The following is a 10,263-nucleotide window of genomic DNA, read 5'->3' as shown; positions in this document are numbered from 1 at the left end:
AACAGTAGCCACAGTCTCTTGGTCAAATGCTTACTGCAACATCATTGTGTGTGCGCATGTGAACGTGTCCATCGATAAGGGCGTGTGAGTACGTGTCCTTGTGTGGGCACATGTGCTTCCAGCTGGCATGTCTGAGAGCAGGGCTTGGCCAGTGTGTGCTGGGAGATGGACTACAGAGCAAGGTGCTGGGTAAGTAGGGGCAGAGAGGGGATGAGTGTCATAGAGGGTGCCCAGGAGCTCTGCCTTACAGAGCTTCTTCCTGGGGCAGTGGACTCCCATAGGGGTTGGAGCCCTTCCACCCCAGGGACAGCTCAGACTAACCCTATAGGAGACCTAAATTTCCACTCACCTCCCCACTTCCCAGCCATGTGTTCCTGTGAATCCATGTGTAGCTGATCTTGGGCAGAGATTCTGGAAAAGGAAGATAATGTGGGTGGGACAAGACAGACATGGGGGTAAGTAACACAATCGATGTCATGAGAGAATAGTGCGTGTGTTAAAAATGTAAGGGTATCAACTGAAAAAAATATAGAGGTCTCTGTAACTCCTCAACAGCTAGAAGAAGGAAAAAAAAAAGGAAAATTCTACCAATTCAATAAAAGACCATAGGTACAGGGGGATAGATTAGAGACAAGAATACATGGCAAATAAAAACACAGAATCAAAGATCAGAGATAATTGCAAACATTGATCACCATAGTCGATGTGAATAAAGGAGACTTTGTGATGGAAAACTTAAAAGAAATAGTTCATATTATTAGAATGTTCAGTCTATCAAGAAGATGTTTGGGATTATTACAGGAGAATTCTAACCCCTTAAGGAACAGATGATTTTTATGTAATCAAACTGCTTGAAGCAGACAAAAAAGACAGCCTGTATTCCAAGATATTCTATGAGGTATCATACTGCTGATATTAAAACAAGGCATGGAGAGCACCAGAGAAGAAGATGCTAATTCTGTTTTATAATTTTCTGGATATTAATAAATAAGTACTTTTATGAATTACGTTAATGCATCATTCGATTTCATGTTGAATGTTGAATTCACATTCCTACACCCACATAGAAGCAAAAATGGAGACAAGGGAGGCAAACCATGGTCGCTGAGGCGGGGAACAGTGGGGGCAGTTCTGTCATCGGCTGACGCCCCTCAGACAGGACGCTGCCAGCTATTGTCCAGCCAGGTGGGGGCCCTGGGGCCTGGGAGGTGTTTCTGCAGAGGCCAGCCTTCCCTGCTAGGTGGGTGCTGAGACAGGCTGGTCACACAGAGGCTGCTGTTGATACGTCAGGTGTTCTCAGAAGGGGATGGGCTCAAAGTCAGGCTGGGATGGGCAGAGAAGATGGAGCATCACCTGGGTCTGGAGAATGTCAGGCACGGCCATTATCCTGGTCCTCACAGGGCTGGGGTGAGAGCATCCAGCTGGCTTCCTTTTCCCATCAGTGGGACCTATAGTCTGTCGTGGGGTCTTTGCTGCAGCTACCATGTGATTTGCAGACCGAAAGGTGCGCTCCGGGACTGGGACTGGGCTGTGGTTGAAGACTGGGCAGACAGAGCAAGGGACGTAGGCTAGGTGGGGACAGCCTGTCCTGGTCCCTCTTCTGTCCCCCACCCTAGCCAAAGATGTCTAGCAAAGAGGCTTCTGGGTCTTTATAGCCTGACTCTGCCCGCAGGTGTGTAGCCATCCTCCTTAAATGTATCTCACTATCATCTTTATTACTGCGCTTATTATCAGAACCCCAACCCCAGGCTCTGCCCTCTGGTTTCTCTGGAGAGGGTGTGGACACCCTTCCTGTGAAAACAGGCTGTTTCAGGGTTCCTAGGCCCTCATGAGAGGGTCAGAGACCCTGATGGCACAGCCCACACGCCGTGAAGTAGGCTGGAGAGCCACTGCTGGGCAGGGACCACGGTCCGCAGGCTGTCTGCGGCCAGGCTGGGACTTCACTGAGCCAGAAGCCCTTAGTTCCCTTCCCTGCCGTCCCCTTCACGTGAGTGGGGCTCTCAGTCCATAAAGTCCCGGGTTCATGACATACAGCTCGTCTTAATTTTCTTAGGATTAAAATTAGCATTGACTTTCCTCACACCAGATTGGCAGAAAACCCAACTTGGCCCTTTCTTTGCTTTCCTGAGTGCCTTGTGCTGGGAAAGTATTAGGGAGCCTCTTCCTTCTCTATTCCCCTCTGTTATTGGGCCTTATTGGTTGATTCCAAGACCCTCTCATTGGCTGCCTTTGTGGTGCTTAAGTCTCGGGACCTGAGAGTCCTGGAGGGTACTTGTGTCTATGGGTTCAGCCTCCCAGGAAAGACTGAAGTCCCCTTCTCCAAGTGGGGCACAATGGATGTGGGCAGGGAGTTTATTGCTATTCCAGGAAGACAGCCTCAGAATCCCAAGGAACTCTTCCCCTTCTTCTTCTGCAGGGTCAGCTCCCTCCTAGCTTTGGCCTTGCTCTGCTGGGAGACTTGGTCTGCCCAAGAGAGGACTTACTCCCAGGGAGAAGAGCACTAAAAGCTATGTCGTGGTCTCCTTGCCAGGTTGGGCTCTACTCCACCCTTCCCAAGCTGGGCCAGAACTGCTGAGGTGACTGCTTTGAGGAGAGTAAGTAGCTCCTGCAACAACAACCTTTCTTCTCTGGGGGACACTTGGAGGGGGCAGCCCTCAACTGGGGAGAACAGGCCTGGGAGGTTGGAGGGGGGTGGTGACTGGCATCCCCACCTCAGAGAAGAACCAGCTGGGGGGGACCAGTTGCTCAGGGCTGGGAACCAGGCCAGGAAGATGCTAGCTGGAGAAGGGAGGTGGGAGGAAGAGAATAGAGGAAAGAGAGATGGGGGAGGAGGGATGAGGAAGGGGGGAGGGGCTAGGAGGGGGGCGGTGGAAAGAAATTTTGGAGAGAAGAAAGGAATGAGCAAGGCAGGAGGGGGAAGCCAAATGCTGGAGCCAGGCGGAAGGAAGTCTTACATGGGGGAAGTCCTCTCTGGCAAGCACATCCCTGCTCCACCACCCCCTTCCTGTTTTATTCAGTTCTTCGGAATCTTATCCCTCCCCTGCTCAGGGCAGTAGCTTCCTCATAACCTCCGGCTTCTCCCTGGCCCCCCAACTCTCCAACCTCAGCAGCCAGCTTGATGATGATGACGATGACGACGACGACGACGACGACGATGATGATGATTACCGTTTTTTAATTTATTAAGAGCTACAATATCTACAAAGTGGATAAAATAATGTAATCAGCTCCCTCGTGTCCCCCATCTCTTAGTTAATTCCCTGTGTCCCTATCCCAGCCTTGATCATTTGGAAACAAATCACAGATCTAACATTTTATCTGGAAATATCTCAATATCTCACCCAGGGTGTGATCCTGGAGTCCCGGGATCAAGTCCCACATTGGGCTCCCTGCAAGGAGCCTGCTTCTCCCTCTGCCTGTGTCTCTGCCTTCTCTCTCTCTCTCTCTCTCTGTCTGTTTCTGTTTCTGCCTCTCTCTCTCTCTCCCTGAAGGAAAGGAAGATCCATAAGGGCAGGGATTTTTAGGGGCTTTTGTTCCCAAATTATCTCGAGGTCCTAGAATGGTGCCTGGCACACAGGAAATCTATTCAGATCTACAGAATGAATGAATGATTCCTCCTAAGACCCATATCTGATGCTGCCCTCTGTGTACCAGGTTTCTAATGCAGCCCTCTCATGGCTCTATGGGAAACCTCCCTTCCCCTTCCTTAGCCTGGCCTTGGAGGCTGCTCCTGCCCTACCCAAGCCTTCCAGAATGCCATGCTTTTTGAGCCTCTGTGCCTTTGCTTGGGTTGTTCCTTCTGCCAGAAATGTTTTCCTCCACACTTTGCTTGGGGGTGACTTTGTCATGCTTTCGGGCCTGAGTTCATATCAGTCATCCCTTCTGGGAAGATTTCTGGGGGCCTGTGCTGGGGATAATAGGCCCAGAGCGAGTGTCAGTGAAAGCTGGGAAGCGAGAGAAATGGAGCTCCTCCACGCCTTTCCTGCTTACACCTATTCCGGACTCTAGGCCAGAGCTCACCCTTGACCACAGCTGATCCCTAATTACAATCCTGGGCCTCCACCCAGGGTCACCCATGACCCCAGACTGATCCACAACCCCAGGCTGACCCCTTACTCTTATCATGGGTCTTGATCCGGACTAACCTTTGACACCGATCAGGGATCCCAACCCAGAGTGGCCCATGACCCCGGAGTGATATCTAACTCTGATTGCAGGCCTTATCTCATGAGGCCTGACTTCTGACCCCAGGCTGACCCCTGGCTTTGATTCCCACCACAATCCACATTGCCTGTCTTAGGGAGTGAGAGGGTGTGGCTGGCTACTGGCTGGCAGTGTGTGAGCTTCTGAGTCCACAGGCCCTGGTTGAGGGCCAGAGCCTCAAAGTTGGGAGCTTCTTGTCACCAGGGGGCTATCCTCTACCCATCCTTTCCCTCTGGCTCCCCATCCAGCTGGTACTGCTGACCTGGCAAGAGACTTTGAGGCCAGGCACCAGGGGAGGGGAAAACTGGCCAGACCAGCCCACGCCTCTGTTTGCACAGGTCTGGGTAAAAATAGCCTCAGCTACTACGCAAGCCTCTCTCCCTTCCTCCTGATCCTGGATCCTGCCCAGGCCCAAGTCACTTGCCAGTTGTATCTGCCCCTAGGCCTCTTCTTGCCTGGGATGGGACAGGGGTCCAGACAGCTTCAGTAACTTTGCTACAGCTCAAGTAAACCCTGACATCTGCTGCTGCCTCTGGGAAGCCACCTTGGATTGACTGTTAGCTCTCTTGCTTCCAAGATATGAGATTATTTCTCTCCCTTTGGGATGTATGTGACATATCTATCCTCTGCCTTGAAGAGGGAGGGTCTGGTTGGGGAGAGGAAGCAAAGAGGAAGCCAAGCCTCTACCCTGGGAGCTCCCAGAGTAGTTGGAGACACCAGAATCCTCTATAGGGATGAGTTGGAGTATAAGTGGGGGCTGTAGGCTGGGCTTGGCCTCCTGGAGTGCTGCAGACCAGAGGGAGGGGTTCAGTGGGAACCATGAACTGAAGGGAATGGAGGACCACGGATTGGTGGTCTTGGACTGGTGAAGTAGGAGGAGTGTGTACATGTGTGCACACACACATGTGTGCAAGTATGTAACCTACAGTAGGGGGACAGGAATGAGCTAGAGAGAAGAGGCCTTGTAGGCTGGAGCTGAGACTCCATTTGAGGGTAGCTGGGCACCACCAGAGGACCATGAGAGGGGGTTCTGCCCCAGGGAAGTATAGAACTGTGTGCATTAGAGAAATGTCCCACCCTTGGCCCAGGGAAAGTGCCAACTTGCTTAATTTGGGGCCAGAATTGGTTTGGGGTCTTGGGTTCCCCTCCACATGGATGGCCTGGCTATGTATTACCATGGCCAGACTGCTCTTACCTGGCACTTCAGGTAAGAGGTGGCTTCTCAGCTACTGGAATCATTTACTCAGTCCTCTGTCTGTGTGAAAAAATATCCATGTGGTACACACCCATCAGCATCCAGTGGCTTGCTTATGACAGCCCCTTGGTTGTTGAGGTGGAAACCACAGCTCCTCTACTCTTGCCCTATGCAGTTGAGTGGTTGGGTGGGCTTCATCCTTCACTTTAGCTCCAGCCATAGGTACTTGTCCCAGACCTGGCCAACAAGAGTCAAGCTGATCGGTCACACGCCTCCAGCTGAGCCAATGAGCATCAGCCTTGGAACTTTTGCCAGAACTTTGGGAAAGAAGGGAGGGATTTTTGCTATGATGCCAAAAAAATATAAGCCTGCTGCTGTTGTGGCCATATTTACCTGCTTGAGATTTGAGCCAGTACACACAAAATCAGATCCAAGGGATGATGAAAGATAGATTTCTGATGATATGGTTTGAGTTCCTGGATCCAGCTTCACCAAAAGCCTGTATCTCCATGGAGTTTTTGTTTTCTGAGCCATAAAATCCTCTTTGCTTAAGCCAGCATATGCTGGCTTTCTGTCGCATGAATTGGAAAAAATTCTAGTACTGCAATCCCACCTTCCCCCAGTACCTGAGTTGTTCAGGGAGAGTTCAGGGCAAAAGCCCACCTTGGGGAGGAATGAAAATGTGCCTGTGGCTTGTTTTAGCTCTGACAGGTAGACATTTTGCCTTTGAATCTTCATATTGGCCTCTGCTCCTCATCTATGCAGTCTCTCCTGCATCTGGTGCTTTTTCTTTTTCGATAGTGAGATGCTCTCCTGCATCTCCATATGGCGAGTAGGGTCAGTGGTTCCCCATGCCTCTCCCTGAGACCTGCTCTTTCACAATGAGGAGAGTGGGAGCTGGCTCTCTGCATCTTCTCCAGCCCAGTGTCAGCCTGCTTTTCATGTGGACGAAATGCTAAGAGTCTGTGTGTGGAAGGAAGGCTGTCTTCTCATGGATGATAGTGTAGGCCTCCATTTACTTATTTAATTTGGCAGGAATCATTTCCATATGAATACTGGAGGGAGGGGAAGACATGTGGGAAGAAAGTTTTATTTATTTTTAAAAATTTTATATTAGTATTTTTTCATGTGGGGAAGTTTGAGATGCTGTATCAATTAGGATATAGCTTCAGCTGCTTGTGGTAGAGACCAAAACAACAGTGGTTTCAATAAACAGAAGTTTGTCTTTAGCACATGGAAGCCAGAGCTGGTGTGGAGGGTCCTCACTGAAATGTTAAGGGCCCAGGATCCTTCCATTTGGCTGCCTTGCTATCCCTTGGCTATTCCCTGGATCAGCCATGGCATTAGTTTTTCTTTCTTTCTTTCTTTCTTTCTTTCTTTCTTTCTTTCTTTCTTTCTTTCTTTCTTTCTTTCTTTCTTTCTTTCTTTCTTTCTTTCTTTCTTTTTTAAAAGATTTTATTTATTCATTTATGATAGACAGAGAGAGAGAGAGAGAGAGAGAGGCAGAGACACAGGAAGAGGGAGAAGCAGGCTCCATGCTGGGAGCCTGACGTGGGACTCGATCCCAGGACTCCAGGACCGCGCCCTGGGCCAAAGGCAGGTGCCAAACTGCTGAGGCACCCAGGGATCCCCGGCATTAGTTTTTGAGAGCTGCTGTAACACAGGACCACAAATTGGGTAGCTTTAACAACACAAATTTTTTGTCACTCAGATTCAGAAGCTAGATGTTTGAGGTCAAAGTATCACTGGGGTCAGTTTCTTCTGAGGCTGCAAAAGGGAATCTGTCCCATGCCTCTGGCCTAGCTGCTGGTGGCAGCTGACAATCTCTGGGATTATTTGGCTTGTAGAAGCATCACCCCAATCTTGGCTTTTGACATCACCTGGTGCTCTCTCTGTGGGCATGTCTGTCTCCAAATTGCCCTTTTTATAAGCACATCAGTCAATGACCTCATTTTAACTTGATTACTCTATAAAGCCCCTGTCTCCAAATAACATTAGATTCTGAGGTGTTGGGGGGGTAGGACTTTAACATATGGATTTTAAAAAAAGATTTTATTTATTTATTCATGAAAGACACAGAAAAGAGGCAGAGATATAGGCAGAGGGAGAAGCAGGGTCCCTGCGGGGAGCCGGGATGTGGGACTTAATCCTAGGACCCTGGGATCATGACCTGAGCCAAGGGCAGATGCTCAACCACTGAGCCACCCAGGTGCCTTAACATATGAATTTGAGGGGGATACAATTCAAGCCATAACAGTTATCCAATGTTGTGTAATAAATTATCCTTAAACTTAGTGGCTTAAGTAAATCATTTATTGTCTCTCATCGCTTCTGCAGGTCAGGAATTTAGGAGCAACTCTGCTGGACAGATCTGTCTTGAGAACACCCATGGGGCCGCAGTCATCTTCTCTTCCCCACCCTCACCCCCCGACCTGTCCACAGGGCTGCTTGATGATCCTCACAGCAGTGTCTCACTTCCCCCAGGGTGAGGGGGTCCAAGAGACCAAGACGGAGGAAGCGGCAGTGCCTCTTCTAACTAGCCTTGGAAGTCACACCCAGTCACTTTGCCACATTCTATGGATCACACAGGCCACTCCTGATTCAGTGTGGGAGGATGCTACACAGTGGCGTACAGGCAGGAGGTGAAGATCCTTGTCTACATGGCCCATGGTGGCTCATCAACCACTTCTGCTTTCCAGTCAGTGGGAAGGAGAGGGTGCCCCTTCCTGGTGATGGAGTGACCTGGAGGTAGCACTGTGCCCTCTAGGGATGTGTATGCTGGCTTTCTGTGGGATGTTACTTGCCAAAATGTAGTCCTAGCCACACGTAGCTACAATACACAGCTGGGAAGTGTGGCTTTTATCAGGGGCAGGCATGTGCCCTGCTTCCAACTTCTGTTACTGCATGGCTTAGTTTGAGTCTCTCTGAAAGCAGAACTTGGACAGTGGAAGAAAGCCAGTTTTTCCCTTGCCAGTAGGGAAAACCCCACACCCCCCTTCTTGTGGGTCTCCCTTGCTACTCACATGGAACACTTCCCTTCTGCTGTTTTTGCTCACCCGATGTGTGAGGGTGGTTCCCTACCAAGCAATTCTGACACCAGCTGCGTGTCCTGCAATTTAACTCAATTCTGACACTTCCACCTGAAGATAGCATCGGTTCCCACTGGTTAAGGGCTCAGTCCCACAAAACCACCCCACCACGCTTTCGATGCCATTCACCCAGTCCAGGTTGTCACCTTGCTTCTACTAGTTAGCTGTAAGTCAGAGTTCCCATGACCCCTCCTTGTGTTGGATTAAGTTGATGAAGTGGCTCACAGAATGCAGGGAAACACTCACATTCACCAATTTGTTGAAGGATATGACAAAGGATTCAGATGAATAGCCAGTGAGCCTCACTCACATAGGGTGAGGTCTGGGAGGATGCTGAGTGCAAGAGCTTCTGTCCCCGTGGAGTTGGGGATGTGTTATGCTGCTGGTACATAGATGTATTTGCAAACCTGGAAGCTGTCAGGATGCTGTACTTTTGGGATTCTTTTGGAGTCTTCATTACATGGGCATGATCGATGGATCAATAACTCCATTTTTAGTGCTTCTAATTTTTTTTTAAAAAGATGTATTTGTTTTTCAGAGAGAGAGAGAGAGAGAGAGAGAGAGTGCACAAGTGGGAAGGGCAGATGGAGAGGGAGAGAGAATCTCAAGCAGACTCCACACAGAGTGTGGGGCCCAACACGGGCTCGATCTCATGACCCTGAGGTCATGACTTGAACAGAAATCAAGAGTCAGGTGCCCTTAAATGCTTTTCCTTCTTAAGAAAATGGTAAGCAGGGCTGAAAATTTCAAGTTTCTAATTCCTCTTAGTCTTTCTGGTGACCAGTCCCCATCCAGGTACAATCCAGGAGCATACCAGATTTGTCTCACTAAAACAGAAGTCAAAAAAAATAAAAATAAAAATAAAACAGAAGTCACTCCTATCACCCAGAAAACTCCAAAGCATTTAATACTATGTCAGGAACTGGGGTCAAAGACCAAATATTAGAACTAAAGATGCTCCTAGTGCTCTTGTCACTTAGAAATTACAAGGGTTTTAGGAACTCTGTGCCAGGAACCAGGGATGAAGACCAAATACACATTTTTTATTATAAATCACAACATTAAAAAAAATAAATAAATCACAACATTGCAGGCAGGAAGGTAGATGCAGGTTATTTGGGAGGTGATCCTATGGGGCTGGAGGAAGACAGGGAGGGTGCTGTTGAAGTCTCTGCTTTAGGAGATGGGGGTTCAGCTCAGCATGGACCTCCCAGAGTGGTCATGCTGGGGGTGAAAGCTGGGGCATCTTTATGTGGTTCCCAACCTGAGAAATAAACTGTCCTATACTTCCTGGCTCTATCCACCCTTCATCCCCTGGCTCCATGGCTTCAGAGACAGCACCAGACAGAGGGAGAGGTCTCTGTGCTTTTGAAGTGGGATACTGAGAGCCTGCATAGGATTTTCCACTGTAGCTGGGCTATGATCAGAAGAGGGACCCCCCAAAACATCTGTTCCACTCTAGAAGAAGCAGAGCCACTCTGGCATCTCTGACCTAGATAGCCTGATGATTTTGCCTGTGCCCTACCCAAAGTGCCTGAGCACAGGGATCTATCTGGACTGTGAAGTTGGAAGGCCTGCTATCAGCCCCTGACTCCTTAGGGCCAGTGCTATGGGCTCATTCTAGGGCCCTGTCCTGGAGCTTACTTCTTGGCCTTGTCTCACCAGCCCTGAGTGAAGCCAACCTGGACCATCTCCAGGAAACATGGGGACTTGATCATTCCCAGACCCCCAGCTGGGAAACTGGGGGCTTCCCTGTGGGCTGCCAGCCATTATGTA

At 49.5% G+C, this 10,263-nt stretch overlaps 1 long non-coding RNA gene across 2 annotated transcripts; it reads left to right on the top strand.

The window, feature by feature from the left end:
- Positions 1 to 363: 363 nt before the first annotated feature.
- On the top strand, positions 364 to 9,515 carry LOC119865299. Of its 2 annotated transcripts, XR_005376697.1 has the most exons (4): positions 364 to 455; positions 2,417 to 2,594; positions 3,018 to 3,219; positions 7,736 to 9,515. It is a non-coding gene; the product is annotated as an uncharacterized LOC119865299 (long non-coding RNA). The 2 variants fall into 2 exon arrangements; XR_005376696.1 differs by lacking the exon at positions 3,018 to 3,219.
- The last annotated feature ends 748 nt before the right edge of the window (positions 9,516 to 10,263 follow it).

Source organism: Canis lupus, chromosome 23 (genome assembly GCF_011100685.1).
Source record: "Canis lupus familiaris isolate Mischka breed German Shepherd chromosome 23, alternate assembly UU_Cfam_GSD_1.0, whole genome shotgun sequence".
NCBI classification, from domain to species: Eukaryota; Metazoa; Chordata; class Mammalia; order Carnivora; family Canidae; genus Canis; species Canis lupus.
This window is presented reverse-complemented; position numbering and strand designations above follow the sequence as displayed.